Source organism: Numida meleagris, chromosome Z (assembly GCF_002078875.1).
Source record: "Numida meleagris isolate 19003 breed g44 Domestic line chromosome Z, NumMel1.0, whole genome shotgun sequence".
In the NCBI taxonomy this organism is placed as follows: domain Eukaryota; kingdom Metazoa; phylum Chordata; class Aves; order Galliformes; family Numididae; genus Numida; species Numida meleagris.
The window spans coordinates 47,141,657-47,158,701 of record NC_034438.1 but is presented as its reverse complement, the minus strand read 5'-3'; positions in this window follow the sequence as shown (position 1 = coordinate 47,158,701).

Here is a 17,045-nt window from a genome sequence, read left to right as displayed (position 1 = left end):
TTACTTCTGCAGTGATGAAAAGACTAATTGCAGTGAAGATTTTTGATGGGTGTAGGATTTTATTTTAAATATATGATTGAGAAATGCAGTTATATTAAAAAGGCAATGTTGCATACATCTTGCACATGAAATTTTTGCACAAATTTATTGTTCATTCTTGATTTAACCTCCATCTGGCATTTGAATGTTTCATCATGATGAAAATTCTATGTTTCTTACTACGATCCTATTTATTCAGATATTCTGTTCCGAGTCATTAGGAATCTTGAAATTAGAAATGAGAGCTTGGATGTCTGTCTCAATCTTAAAGGGAACCAGTACATGAAGCAGAGGTTGGGGTGGGATTAAATGTATTTGTGTACACTTTGTCATGAAGTAAAATATGAAAAGCATTCAGTAATTTCATCTAGGAGGAAACACCATGATAGCAGTCATACAGACTGCTGCGGAAATAAAGATTTTCATCACCAGATTCGGATTTCTCTCCTCATTCTCTGCACTCAATCTACAGGGAGAATAAATAGGTCTTCTGCAGAGTAAGTCAGAGAAATATCTACTGTAGGTGCATTGAAGCACTTACTGTTTGGCACTCTTACATATGTATACACAACTACCAGTGCTCATAGATTAGTCTTCTGGGGCTTAACTGTATCTACTGGAATATCATCTTACATCAGTAGATCTAATAGCTTGCACAGAGAGGTCTCATAGTCAAAAGTATATCTATTCAAAGGGAAAAAAAGAAAAAAAGAAAAAAAGAGAGAGATAAAAGGATATAAAGCCATAAGGTGATATCAGTTGGTTTTGGAGATTGATATAACAATTTAGTTGGAGTGAAGACTGTAAGATCAATGCTACAAAACAGGCTGTCCCTCTATTCCTTCTATCACTAAAGGCTGGGCTGTGGTTGAAAGCTGCTGAAATCACTTTTTCTTTGTCCATGAACCGCCTCCCTCTTGCAGCTGAACAGAATCACAGTTTTTCATTTAGTACTTGATTTAGTGAAAGCATGAGAGCATTTTGCTGATCATCACCCAAAATAGCAAGCCGTGTGACTACCACCTGCATAATGCTAGAGCCTTGATTTACACTGAAACACTAGGCTTCCTGTTGGAAGAGCACGTTGTCTGGCAGTGTAAGAGAAATGCTCTTGGGCGATCAATTGCTGAAAAGCCAGTAAGTCATGATGCAGATACACATTGCTGTTTGTGAGTTAATTTTTCTCCAGGAAGAAGTCCAATACATTTGCTCAGGTACATGATGTTTTCCCAGGTGTGGAAGTGGGCACAGCCAACAGTGATGAGCTACAGAGGATGTGAGGAGGGAGCTGAGTCCCCAGATTTGGGTAGTAGTGGCTACCAAGCAGCTGTGCCAGGCAGGAAGGCGCCACTCAGCTCTAGAAAGTAGATTTGCTGGTCTCCCCAGCGACTTGCTGAGATCATTTGTTATTAGGCAACAGTTAAACTTTGCACAGTCAGAATCGAAGTCTAGTTAGACTGTGTCAAGTTAAGATGGGAGAAAAGATAATTTGCTTTAAACCCAAACAGAACTGTCCATAACTTCCATCAGCAAAGAAACACATGACTCAAAATCACAGTTTTTAAATGAACACGTTCATACTTTCTCATACTTCCTGAGTATTTCTATGTATTTGTATGTAACTCCTTTTTAAAGCAAGAAGGAGAAGACAAACCCACTCACGCACCCAACCTACCAACCAACCAAACAAAATCATAAAACTCCACAGTTAAAAGTTATGTACCTATTACATTGTTTAGCAGAGCAATTGCCATGATTTTTTTTTCCAGAGTATGCTTTTTTATACAATAATGTTCAGCTACTTTTCTTGTTTGTAATTTTAATTTTAGGAAATAATTTTATTTCATTAGGAAGTACTACTAGGAGAACATATGTCTTTTTTTTAAATTTCCTCAACAGAAAATATTGTTTAGGTATTTTTAAAAAAATGAAAATATTTGAATTTTTTGATTTTATGTTATACCTATACATTGTTCTGCCTTCTTATTACAAAATCTTTAATTAATACATTTCTCTTGGTCTTTCTTTTGCAACTTATATAAATTAGAGTGTCACTTAGAGATTCAATCTTTAACCAGGAATATTGCACTTCCAATTTATAAGTAGATTATTTTCACTAATCTACTAGAATTTAGGCAAGAGAAGCATTTGCATTGGATTCTTGTTGCCATGACAATAGCTTTGGTCTCTTGTACTTGGAAGAGCTCTCTTTCTTTCCCCAAGCCTGATGCTCAGCTCGCTCTTTCTTCTCCAGTCCTCACATGAAGAAAGATAAGGTTTATAGAAGACTAATAACAAACAAGATAAGAAAACATGTTTGATTGTAAGTATGCCTTCAAATACAATTGAGGAAATGTTGTGAATGCAAATTCCTTAAAATGCAGGTCTACACTTGGCCAAGCTTGCCTGTGTATACATCTCTGCTCTCATAAAAAGGGGCAGTGTAGTTCACTGACCTGATAACTTTGGTATAATTTTCACTGTAATTTAATATGTAATGAGGTCTGTGTCTGAACCCAGCTGCACAAATTAAAATCTCATTTACATTTCTGGAGATCTACTGAAGCTTTGACAACTCAGACAATAGGGACATTTACTCACTTTCTCCATTGTTCAGTATTTAATAATTTCCTGTTACAACTAGCAGCCAGCTAGTGAAGTGCTATCTTCACCTTCATGTGAAAAACCATGGTTCCAAACACTTCCCTTCTCATTACTCCAAAGCAAATTCAATTCTGAGTTTAGGAAAGAATGTTTTACCATTTTTGCTACAATGACTTACGACTTTTTACCCATGTTCTCAACCTCATTGTATGTAGTGTACTATCCACTGACAAAAATCTCTTGAGTTTTCTCTATAGTACCATTCTGTACATGTAGCACTGTTACAGTCCTTCCAGCAGAACATGGCAATAATTCCTCTAGTGCAGACCATATGCACATCTTGCTCTTTATCAGTTATTTTATTAGTAGTTGCATGTCTGTTTTTCCAATAATTTGTTACCACTTGTGTTACCGAACTCTGGTGACTCTTTTCGTATTACCCTTGCACGCAGAGAACCAAAACCCGGTCCTGACCAGCTACTGCACAAAGCACATCAATATGATGAGCAGCAAAATTGCATTTATTGGTAAAAGCTACAGAACTATATAGCATTTCTTATCTTTTACTAGATTGTTCCAGAAGCTCACGCGGGCTCCTGGCCAATCATATTGAATATCCCGCTCTGTCCACTCACTTCCGAAAAGCCCATATATAGAGTGGTCATACACATTGTTATTAAAACAAAGAAGTACAGCCTCTCCTGTAGGCCAACCAATAGCAAGCACCATGGGGACGGGCCTTCCACGTTACAGCCCGAGTGCTCCGTAACACGCCTAATACAACACACTTGCAAATATTTTCCTGAGAATATTGTAGAAAGTAAACCACCTATGTCAAAAACCTCCACCTAACTTACATATAGAAGATCCTAGAAAATGTCTGAAAAGCTAAGAATAATAATCAGTGCATGTGGCTAACTGAAGTGAAGGTTAGTTGTTGGATTCACAGAGGTACAGACAGGTTATATTCTATAGAGGCATCAGAATTAACCTTCTGTTCACATCCAATATAAATTGCATTTGTAGATGAATCTGGCTGCCAAGCCACTTTAATATTGATATATCTGACTTCCTAGTTTCACAGATATAGCTAAAAGCTATAGTTTGCAATAGCAGAGCCAGAAAGACCCTATGCATATGTGATCACAGCCACTCATATCATTAAAAGTCAGTTGAAGATCAAAGAAAACTGGAGGATTTGCACATCCAGTGTGCTGCAAACATCTCTGGTGCTTGCTGTGTTGGAAAAATGGCATTCCTTGATGCATTTTCCTTTCCAAAATTAGGTCTGATGTAAGTTGCTTCAAACTCTGTGGAATGAGTATGTCCTGCCTGTCAAAGAAGTAAGACGCTGATGATATTGTTCTTTGGCATGAGAAGGCTCTTGGATCCTGCTGAGCTTAGCCCACATTTATTCATTCTCTCAAGATGACAGAGCCCTCTATTGCTGCAGTTTAGGTCATTATGCAAGTGGCCTAGTGAGAACCTATTTGTTCGCGTTTTCTTATCTGAAGGGGTATCTACTATGTGTTTTCCCTGAGAAGCCCCAGTTTATGCAGTAGCAAGCTCAGTCAGTTTTCTACTCACATCAAATAGTAACAAGTACAAATCACAAATGTTCAGCTATTTCAAGCAGTCTTTCACGGTGAAAGAATTCTACAGCTGCAGACTGACAGGACTATCTAATTGGTTTGAAGTATATTTGTATTCTTGAATTTGTTCTCTAAATACTTGCTGGAGTTTCTAGGGACTCAGATTTGGACATGTCACTGCTAAGTTGAAGGGTTAAGTTTAAGGGCCATAGGGGTAAGAAAGCTGTTAACCACAGGCGGTTTAGTTAAGTCCTCTCAAAATGTTTATTCTCTTTACTTGTCTTACTATTCTAATGTGCCCTTTTCAGTGAGTTTAATTCTGATAAATTCTTTTATGAATATTGAAGCAGAACATACTAGAAAAGTGTTGTAGGGCTATTCCAAGAAATATTCTCTAGCATAGAAGAGAATATTTCTGACAAGTCATATTGTTTTATATTGGATTAGGATATGTCTTAGAATTTACAACGAAGCCATTTTACATACAATCAATTATAGTTATCAAAGAAGCATTTTAATATGGATGTTAATTTGTAGTAAGATACACAAGATATGCCAGGCTTAAAATTAATTAGATTATCATGAAGTTTGTTTCCATTCAGCTGCTATTGTTAGGAGTAAGGATATTAGCCTGTGAATTTTAAGAAAGATTCCTCCCTTACACACATCAAAAAATGATGTAGAGTAGCAGGGGAAGGAGGGTAATATTATGAACAAATGTGCATATGCAGCATAATTATGGGATGCATCTTGGCTCAAATGGCTAAGTTGAGGATCTAAATTTGCAAATTTTCTTTCATCTAGATGACTATTCAAAGGAGATACTGGTCTCATGAATATTTCTCAGGGACCAAAGACTTAAAATATATTGAATTTTTAAAGTATGTATACACACCTGGATACCCTCACTTCACTTTTTCCTTGTAGCTGTTGAAAGTGATGAAATATGAGAAGTGATGCCAGCTAGAAACAGCGGCCTGCTGTATGACAGTCAGAAAAGGTGGCTTTTTTCAGTACTGAGATATTAAAAATTCTGATGTATGATACTCTGTGCTGGCTAGCAGGCTGGTAGTGGAGGAGCATAGTTAAGTAGTGTATACTATAGAAAATTAATGTGGGCTAAAGTAAAAATCTATCCAAGTATTCTATTTGTATGCTACTTACTGTGAGACTTTGTTGTTCAGCAGCTCAAGCACCTCTCTACTATTGTTTATATTTACTGTCTGTTTAGCTTGTATGTTATGCTATGCTGTGATTTCCGTGTGCTTACAAACAATGCAATTAAGGAAGTTACCCAGTTCTAAAGGGATGTAGATAAGCTAAGTAATGGTGTAAATTGATAATGGGATGTTGAGATTATAATGGGTAATTCTTAGCTACCTGGAGATTACTTAGTATAAGGTTAGTGATTCCAGTTTCCATCACAGATAAATGTGGTTTAATGTGGCTCTTCTCTGGTGTTAAAGGGGTTTCATCCCAGAAATGCTTAGGGCCCATCAATTATTTTTGTGGTCTAATTTGATAGCCTGCTTTAATTGTGGTGAAAGAAATCACATTACATTCATTAGAAGGTAACCCTAATCCTAACCCTAACCCTAGATGACACTCTTTAGGTAGTGCTCTCTGATGTTGCTAGTGAATACATACGATCCAGACTTCTTTGGGTGTGTTTATCACCCAAAAGTGGACTGGCATGTATCAGCCTGGTATCAGCTGCCTTAACTGCTGAACTGCTTTGTCAGACAGGCTGTGCATAATTTAAAGGTGTTCTCTTGCACTGAGACACCCATCAGTTCTCAGCTGCTTGGCTGAAACTCTCTGTCGTAGGTATTAAAACTGACACCACACTTCCTTTGTTTGCTTCAGGTTTTCCTTATTCTTAAACATCATTTTTTCTTTTTCATTACCCACAGCTTTATAGTTTGACCCAGCATCTTTCACAGTTAAACTCATCAATGAGACCAGCTTCTGAAGATGCAATAAATAGAACATATGCCTATTTTTCACCGCAAAAATTCCCCATGCAACATTTTTCGTGGAGCCTGAGCACAGTCCAAATCTCCCAGCAAATCAGTTTTGAGAACAGCAGATAATGGCTGGTCTACCCAGAAGGCTTTGTGAATCTTCCCAAGTGTGACTACATCCAGAGATAATAATTCCACATTAAAAAATAATAAAAAATTGGGAGGACAATTAAGAATAACTGTTCTTTCTCTATGAAAATTACCAATATATGCTCCCATAACCTACAAATCTTTCTTTCTCCCTCAGAGTTCTAACTTCAGATGCTTGTTCTGAGAGGAAGTGACAGCTACCCTGACCCTTTCGTTTCCATATAAATTGAAGAGCAGAAGACTTGGACTGCTCAGGTATGAGTAAGGGCATATAAATCCTTGCTCAACTATGTCAGCACATTGTACCCATGTTGTGAATGTATATAAATGGATATAAACACTGTACATTGTTCATTTTAACAGTAAGAACAAAGCATAAATACAGATAGACTGAAACATAAGTATTTCAGTATTGAATATAAGCCTTTCTAAGTGTCACAAGCATAAATGGAGACTGATACACATACATCCAATTCCCTGTGTAGGTGTAGCATCTTCAGACATTCTTAATAAGTGTTTGCGCATTTGCCTATTCTATTATAAAATCTACACCTTGGAACCTCTTCTCCTTATTAAAAATAAAAAGTGAAAGAAAAGGAAAAGAGGGGAAAAAAAAGGAAAAAAAGGAAAAAAGAAAAAGGATTAAGACAATGAAAATGAGAAAAAAATGCTGTAGTCTTTCTGATTTTTATATTATCATCTTTGTACTTTCATAGTATTTTTTTCTAACTGCTTTTTGAATGGATTGTGAAGATATTTTGATTTTTTTCCTCTTTTTCTTTCTTTTTCCAAGCTCTGTGTCCCTATCCTAATTGCCAATAGGCTAAACCCGTACATTCAAGGAAGAAAATACCCCAGTACCAGACTAACCATATACGTAAATTATTAGAGGACAGTTCTATTTTTGTTAGAATCACGGCTGGTTACTTCTAAATTAATCTTTTAAAATTCATAAATGGGAAATGTCTTTCTCTCATTTGGTGATATTTCTTTGGTATCAAATCAAATTCTCTGCCTCCAGTAGCTTCAGCTGAATGAAGATTAAATTCTTGTTAATATTTACATTGTCTTTGGATTTCTTTGAAATTAGAGTCTTTCCTGTGAAATAACTCTGTAATTCGCTGTAACACATTGTTTAGAATACATTAACTGAACCTACAGCGACATTGGCAGGGTTGATATTTAAGCATCTTCCCTTAAACATATCTTCTCCAATGACATGTAGATATCTTTCATCAGGCACATATTTTCATTTGGGACTTGCATACATTTACTGAAGTTTTTTTCTATAATTTGTATGCTTCCATATTCTTTTGGCATTACACAAACTATGCAGGATCAAATATTATAATATAAACACTAGAAACCAGACAACTGGACAGGGAGACAAATTTTGGCGTGGCAAAATGCACATGAGAAATTGTATATTGATACATATGTAATCACAAGTTTTAATTAGCAATTACTGAGGAAAGAGATCCAGGAGGCACTGTTTACGTTTCTCCAAAAATGCCAGTTCCAGTGCACAGTAGCAGGCAAGAGGGAGAACAAAACACGGGGCTTTATTGCTAGATGGAGAGTCAAAGAAAAAAACAAAAAATGCTGTTGTGATCTGAATAAATCAATAATATGCCGCTATCTTGAATATTGCCTGCAGGCAATGTGTTCCAGTGCCTTACCACTCTGAGTAAAAAACTTTTACTTTTACACTCTTTTACTTTAAAATAACTCCCCCTTGTCCTAGCACTATCAGATCATGTAAAAAGTTGTTCTCCATATTTTTTATGGGCCTACTTCTCAAGTTTGCCTAGGTCCATTTGCTTGGCATCATTATATTTGCTGTGAGGCTGAAATATGCCAGAAGCACATGAAAGATACAATCTTAAAACACATAACTGAAGATGGACCAAGTGTTGCTCTTTTTTTTTGTTTGTTTTTTAATTCAGACTTTCATAAGAAGAAGAAAACTTTTTTAGGCTATGCATATAGAATGCTGACTGACTCAGGAGAAAAGCTACTCCAAGTGAAATTTCATCTGTATATATTTATGCTGTGCTAAAATAAATTTCAACAGAAAGACAGTGCAGAAGTTCTATTCATCCAAGATTATTCATACATTAATAAAATTTGTAAGTAGAATATCAGGATAATTCATACTTTGTTTCCCCCAAAACTTTATTTGATAGCTTAACTTGAGTAACTTCTGGCAACTGAGTTGTTTCAGTCTGTAGCGTTCTTCACCATTCTTTGTCTCAGAACTAATGTGTTCTCCTAGCCTGTCAGAATTTTGGACAGTCATGTTTGTTTCCAGTTTGACATGACACATTTGCATGCTTCCATTGCTGGACTCAGTGTCTGTCTGATATGTGACCAGGGATATCTGAGTAACTGAACTTTGTTCATGCAATCCATGTCTGGTTATGTCAAGGTGAGTACATTGAGAGCCCCTTGAGAAAAAAGATGATAGGAAAGAGACTGAAGCTTCCACAAAAGAAATTGTCAAGTTTGTGTCCTGTTTCCTTTCCACATCTGAGGTGGCTTGGGAAGAACAGGGGCAGAGAGTGGGCCAAAAGCCAAAAAGCTTTGGCAGCAGCATCTTATCATGCAATGAAAAGAAATCCATATGGCCTTTTGTATGTTGTAGCTGGAATTGAGCCATCACCTGATAAAACAGGAATATATGGCACTGTTATATTGAATTAGTATACTTATACTCGGTTTCCCAAGGTCACTGATGAGAATATTTAAATAATATCAGTTCTAAAACCAATACTTAATGAAGTTCCTAATTGCCTTTCTCCAGCCCAGTAGTTCCTCTTTCATCACAGATCCATGTTATCTCCCTTTCAGGCAGTTCCTCATCCACTTTTAAAGTTCAAATATTAATTCCCAATGCTTGTTATTGCAGTATGCATTCAAGCTGTTTAATTTCATCAATTATAGATGCGTAGATATCTATATTTATTTCTTTATCTCCAAATGATGATAAAAGCTTTTTTGTTCTATGCTAAGGCCTGTGATACTTGAGCTAAACTTAATATGATCTGTTAGTAATTGTTAAAAAAAATAGCATGGCAAGTAATATCAAAATGAGAGATGTAAAAATTTAATGCTGCTATTATTCAACTGAGAGGAAATTCACTTACTATAGTTCATTAAAGTTGTTGAAATGATCTGCTTGCCATAATGTAGTCGAGATTATGGACTGGGAATTCAAAAGCTCAAGGCTCAGACCATTTGAATAATTTTGTGGGTAAACTTGACTAAAGAGGATTGAATCTCTTCCATATTCCTGCTGGCACATGATGCTCTGCTGTGTCTTGAGGCACAAAACAAGGCTGGCACAGGGCAGATTCCATCCCCACTTCATCCAGTGAAACAAGCCCATGGCATCTGTGCATACAAAAAAACATGGTGCAAAGGACTCAAGTGATTCTATGAGGCTTGAAGGGACTTGGATAGTGCACAGCCAGGAATAAAAAAAGAAAGAACAAAAACAAACAAACAAACAAAGAAAAGAACAACAAATAACACACATTTTCCTTGCAAAATTAGTGTAAATCTGCATTTCTATTATTTCTTTGTTGCTATCTTAGCAGCTACATTACAGCTCTGCATGGGGGTCAGCACTCTACGTATGCGTTCTAGGGCAGGATTCTCAGAATCTTTTTAGATGATTTTGTAAAGAGGATTTGACAGCCCATATAGTGGTAGTTTCACTTTTATTCGTTTATTTCTCTTTACAACTCCACGTGAATTAATTGGAGTTTTGTGTTAGACAACCTACTTACAAAAGTGTTGATCAAGATCCGTGAAAGGTGAATGCAAAATCTACAATTCTAATCTGAATGAGATATGTCTCACCAAGGCTTCATAAAAATCCCTTGTAAAAATGTAAAACTTGAAAAAGGGAATTTACAAATATTGAATTTGATCATGTACCCTCAAAAGGCTTGGAGGTGAGGTTTAGGTTTATTGTGAATAATTTATGTCGTGTACGATTTTACTTGGTTAAATATAATCACTATAGCAAGTAAACATATTACAGATCTCTACATAGACTCTTTTTATAAGAGAAGTAATCCTTTGTTGTTGGTTTTTCTATCCCTTTTTGACAGAAGCTCAGATCTTCCAACCTAAGACCTTCCAACCTAATATTTTAACCTATTAAACAAAGCATGTCAGAAAAAAACTCCTAGCATCATGAGGGAAAAATTATTTGTTGATGGTGAGTTTTTTTATTTTCAGCAAAAAGGGTAGAGGTATGTATACTTAAAAATGAAATTGACTTCAAGTGCTTCTGAGGAGAAGCTGAACAGCTGCCATACGGTTTTGAAAATACCACCATTTGACAAATGTGCAACATAAGCACCATGACTTCAACAAAATTAACTTTAATTTTTCCATCAGCAAGAGAAGAACAAGTTCAAGATTAGTTATGAATTAAACAATCAATTCATGGAGACTAATTGAAGAAGGGAAGACCTTGAAATAGAAGTCATACAAAAAAGGAAACTGATTAATCTTTATATTAATGTCTCTTTTGAGTAGAACTTTCTTTTTTTGCCATTCATTTAATAAAAACTACATGTCCAAATCTAAAATTCATAGAATAATGAATGGCTCCTTACTAGAAACTAAACACCAAGAATATCTTTTTGTGCGTACATCTGTACAAATACATAGAGATTTGGTTATAAGCAATGCTGAGGAGCTTCTCTGATTTTAGTGCTATTTGTGCAGTTTGTACTGAGAAGAGCATATTAAAAGCTCAGGAATTCTTCTGTGCATAGAGGAGATCTTTAAATTTGAGTGCAAGGAACAGGTAGTATTTAAACTGCACGTTTTGTAGGAGGAATATGTATGAAGCTTTTCAGGCTGTATGAGTTATACCTTATTTCACAGAGAGAATAATTGATTTTGATTATAGATTAGCCAAACTGCACTTCTTGTAGAGATTAGTAAAATGTGACACCAGATGCTCTGATTACTGTATCACTGATTTGGATAACAAACTTTTTTTTTTAATGTTCCATGTGTTAAATAATCAATATTTTCTTCTGAGGCTTCAACAATAAAAACAGCTTAAGTTCTGCTCCAATTCATGCAAACCCCCATGCAGTTTTAAAATCAGAATGCCAACTCTTAAAGATGACAACAGTTTTGTGCAAGAAAGTAGAAAATTTTCCAAAGCAGACACAGTGAAAGAGCTGTGGGGTTAACAGACATTGAAGGCATATCCAGAGTGCTTCCAAAGGCCTTCAGTTTTTTCTGTGTGAATGGGTTTACATGGGCTACTGGTATCCCAAATTAGATACTTCTATTCTGCACCTAGCTGAGTGAAATCCTGAAAAACTTCTGAAACTTTTAGGGCACAGCTCTGATAGGTGTAACACTGGTGAGAATCACAGCTTGAAGAAAATACCTTGTCCTTCTCTACCCATTTCAGTGTTAAAGGTTTCCTACCACAATGGGACTGGCCATGTCCATAACTGGGGGAAGTCTGAGTGCAGCATTTTTTCAGCCTGGCTTCAGACATGAAGCTTAGCCTACAGAGGATAAAGTACTAGAAGCACTGAGCAGCTACTCAATCCAACAAGGCAATGAATTTAAAAGGAGATAAGAAAATGGCCTGAATATAAAGATGAAGGCTCATTGACAAAGAAACGTATGTGCAGAATGAAGAAGAGTGGAGGATTTTTATTTGTAATGCACTCCGTATCTGAAAGGATCAAAAGACGGAAAAATATCCAAACTTCATATTAGTGTAAAATATAATGAAAGTGTATTTAATCAGAAAGAAATAATGTGAAGCTACAAAAAGTCAGTGACATAATTTAAGAACAAAGAGATGAACAGTACCATAGAAGAGGACTAGATCTTGATTAGGTCCAAAGCAACAAAAGAAATTTTTGAGGAGAAAGGAAAAAACAAAAAAACGGAAAACCTCAGTATGACTTTTGACATAGCAATTTACTAAGCATCAGAAATAATCGACACTAGAATGTCATTTATAAAATATGGGCACCACTCCAAAGCAACAAGAATGGTTAAAAAATAGAAAGAGATCTGAAATATCAGATATAAATAAACCTAATTTTAAATGACAAAGCTCAGAATCAGATAGCACTACAAACAGCTTGAGAGGATATGGAAGCCAGGACATTGATAGGCATTCACATGAATTTTACAAGAAACAAAATTATATAATTTTAAGAGAGCTTATAAAAGCTTCAAAGATATGTACAAAATTCAGAAAGGTGGTAATAATACAACAGTCAAATTCCCTATAAAAGCTGAAATGAACTAAGTTATTACATGATGTTTAGTCGGACACCGATATGCAAAAGAGTGCCTTTCTGGAAGAGATACTTCAGAAAAAAAAATCTAAACAAAATAGGCAGAGCACATGGGTATTACACAGGCAGTTTTATAAAAAGGTGTACCTAAGACAGAAATCACTTGCAAAACAAGAAAGCCTAAGAGTAACAAAGAGTACAGCTATTTCCATTAATAATGCTTTTTCTCTAGCAAAGATCCCTTGGAACATTATTCTTCACAAGAAGTGAGACTAATCTAGCTGATCTGCAGAGTAATCTTGGGATGCTACCTTGGGCTGGTGTCCTGTGGACATTAAATGAAACCCTTTATACAAGATAAAAGAAGCTGAAGGAGTTAAATGAGGAAGCAGCAGTGGTCCTGAACAACTCCAGGAAGAACAATTTCATTTGTCTACAGATGACTCCAAAGGGGACATTAGCATAATCCTCTTTTCAGCAGTGTGAAAACAGCAGCTCAAAACTGAAGACCACTGGTCTCTATGTGAGGCAAGAGGACAGAAATGTAATGCCATAAATGCTGAGGAGCTGTCTGAATGCAAAAGGCTTTAAGTCTTTGTAGGAGGCAAGAATTATCTGAAATGGAACAAAAATCTCAAATTGTTATTGCCACTAGAGGAACTGTAGACTATCACTCTCCATCCTTCCCTGTTTTTCCACGAGAGAAAATAGAAAAGATTCTTTTCCCTTACGACAGGTTGACATGAAAATTTAAAAGCAACAAGAATAAATCTCTCCCATTTGGAATCCACTTTAATTTCTCAAAATTCTTCCCGGTCCATGCCATTCTTTTAAATGTCCTAACTGAAAACATCAACACTTGTGGGCAGTTGGAGCCCTTTTGTCATTTAAGAGTGAAATAATATAGAAAAGTTTGAACACAATACCAATTAACTTATTTAATGAAAATAAACCAAAACCAAAAGCATGAATTATTGCAGATTAAAGTACTGCTTTGCAGAGACCACAAGGAGAGCATAATGACTTTTAGAACGGGCAGCTGAGGAAGTATGTTTCTGAACTGTTTTGCCAGCTGGAGAATAGAAGATATGTTTCAATATATAAATGTAAATTGGCTTAATACTAGAAAACAGATTCATAATATATTATGGAAGTATTTAAGTAAAAGGATGAATAAAGGTCTTTAGAGATAGGAAATCCTGAAAAGGTCTAAGAATATTTTATTGTAGCCCTAGATGAACAATGCTGAAATGTTTGTGCAGCTTTATAACCAAAAATGACAGATTTTTGAAAAGCCCACTCTCCGTGGCAAAGATAATAGGTCCTTATTTAGATTATTTGGAAAAAAAATATGTTTTCTAGGGTATTATTTTCACTTATTTGTGAAAATATTCCTATGAACAAGGTCATACCAGAAACTTTGAGAAAGTGCATCACTAGTCACTGTCAATAATCACGGCAGTTGTAGAATAATAGAATCACAGAATATCATGAGTGGGAAGGGACACACAAGGATCATAAAATCCAACACCTGGATTCATATGGGACCACCTGAAAAAATCAAACCATATTTCTGATAGATCCCAAATGCTCCCTGAACTCTGGCACTTAGGGCCGTACCCACTCCCCTTGGCAGCCTGTTACACACAGCCTCCACCCTCTGGTGAAGAATCTTTTCCAAACTCCCCCCTGCCCCTCCCCTGACACAGCTCCATGCTGTTTCCTCGGGCCCTGTCGCTGTCACCAGAGAGCAGAGCTCAGCGCTGCCCCTTCGCTCCCCGTGAGGAGCTGCAGCCTCCATGAGACCTCCCCTCGGCCTCCTATGCTCTGGGCTGAACAAACCAAGGGACCTCAGTCGCTCCTCAAACATCTGCAGGAGAAACATCTCCAGACCCTTCTCCAACTTCATAGCCCTCCTTTGGACACTCTCTAATAGCTTTATGTCCTTTTTGTACTGTGACACTCAAACCCGCACCCAGTGCTGGAGGTGAGGCTGCACAGTGCAGAGCAAAGCGGACAACCCCGTCCCCTCGCCTGGTGGCAGTGCTAGGCCTGTGCACCCCAGGGTATGGTTGGACCTCTGGGCTGCCAGGGCACTTTCCTGGCTCATGTTCAGCCAGACCCAGAACCCCCAGATCCCTTTCCATGGAAAGGGATTCTACTCTCATTCTACTCTCCAACTTCTTGTCCCCCAGTCTGTACTTGTATTCAGAGTTGTCCTGTGCAGAATCTTGTACTTGTTAACTTTCATGTGTTTGGTGACTGCCGAGCCCTCTAATTTTTCAAGATCTCTTTACAACACCTCTCTACCCTTGAAGGATTCAGATGCTCCTCCTGATTTACTGTTGTCCACAAATTTAGTTTACACTAAACTTTGTATCCAAATTATTGAAGAACAGTGCCTAAAATGAAGCTCTGCAGAATTCCCCTGGCTGGCCACCAGTCTGATGTAAGCCCATTACGACTTGGAGCTCGACTCGTTTGCCAATTGCTCACTCATTGTGTTATATCTTTGTTTAGCTTTATGCGTGACAGAAGGTTACTGTGAGAGACAGTACTGAAAAAATTGCTGAAATCCAAATAGTTTGCATCAACTGTTTTTCCCTGGTCAACTAGATGGGTAACCTTGTCATAAAATAAGTTTGTTGAAGATGATTCATTGTCTTCACACCACATTGTCTTTGAGTTTTCCAATAACTCTTAGAATAAGCCCATAGTTGCCAAGGACTTCTTTCCTGCCATTTCTTGCACTTTCTTGCTTTTTCGTGTCCTTTCTTCCCCAGTGAGCCAGTTTCTCACCCAAGCAATGGTTAAGATCCTACCTGCATCTTGCTCTTGCTTCATTTCACAAATGCTTTTAAAATAAGAAATGTAGAGCATGTGTGTAATGTGTAATTTTGTAAATACAAATACCATATTTCATCAGCATATGTCATCAAGATCTTTCAGGAAGGCCCATAGGAATTGGGTGATACCTATCCAATGAAACCATTATCTATCATCATGTGTAAGCAGGGCACAGATACCAATCCTTTTCAGGGTTAGGAACACGACTGACCCAATGAAATAAGGCACACAGTGTTCTTGGTTGTAAATGCACTAGACATGAATCTACTCAGAACTATGGTGACTGGCACACTTTGGGATGTGTGTCCATGCTAGATTTAAACCAGGCGATTCTGGAAACAATGTAGTGAAAGAGTCATAGATTCCAGGGTGAAAAAGTGTCTCATCTTGAGCAGGTCACTGAAATTTCTTTTATGTTTGCACTGATGGCGATAATAACACAACAGAACCAGGTAGATTAAGGCTAGAACGGGCATGCCCCCATGTGTTTCAATCACACCTTCAATTTCAGTGTAGACATAGGATAAGTTGGTGGAAGTATAGAAGAATTAGATGAAAGCACCTAGTTTGAGACAAAGGAAATACTAAGAAAAATCTGTGCAAATAAAAGCAGTAGGGTAATTGCAGTAAGGGACTGGAGTCTAGGTGTAGGCAGGATCACAAAGTGTAGTGATTTAAAAGGAAGGGAGAGGCAGAACAAAATGTTTTGAAGGGAAAAAGCTAGTGCAAACTTCAAAAAGACATGGTCAAACAAGGCTTTTACTGTGAGAGTTTTTTTTTCTTTAAAAGTGGAACTGAAGGAAATAAGGGTAGATAACCACATGAGATCTTAGTATGAGGACTGTGACCAAGCTGTGTGATGTGAAAAACACACTGCGAACTTTCTTCGGACACAGTCTCTTCATTTGAAATCCTTTGTCTAGAAGCCTGTGGGTTTCCTCAAAATGAGATTTCTAGGATAAAAATTTTCAGCTTTTTACTTTACAAGAATTTATTCCTTTATTCTAACCCAAAAGACAAGATACAGTCCAGAGCTTTACTGATGTGTAATAATGAGTAAAAAAGAATAAAGCACCCATCTAAGGCTTTTGCTATACTATTAATATGAAGAATTCATAGAGGAATACCATCAAAAGAAGGAAGGTCAAAGGTATAAAGCTTTCAGCAATCTTAAAAGAGTCCAAAATTTTCATCCACTCCCTTCCCTGGTTGCTTGACATTTTAATGGTAAAAGAAGCTTTTTCTAGTTTCCAGGTGCATATTCTAGAGAAAAAAACTGATATGCTGGTTTGATCAGAATAATAGCAAAGTTCCTGAAGAGCACAGCTTCTTCATGTATGTACACAATATTGTACAGAAAAATCCAGTGAAGTCAGAAGAAGCAACTGTGTGAATTAAGAGGAAAAATGGGCCATGGTATTTTGGTAATGATTACAGTTATCAATACAGGAACAGCATATTGAGGTGAAACCTTGCAGAGAGATCAGAATCTTATTTATACCATCTTTAAAAAGCTTATGTATATGTAAATTCCGTGTATTTCTTTCTAC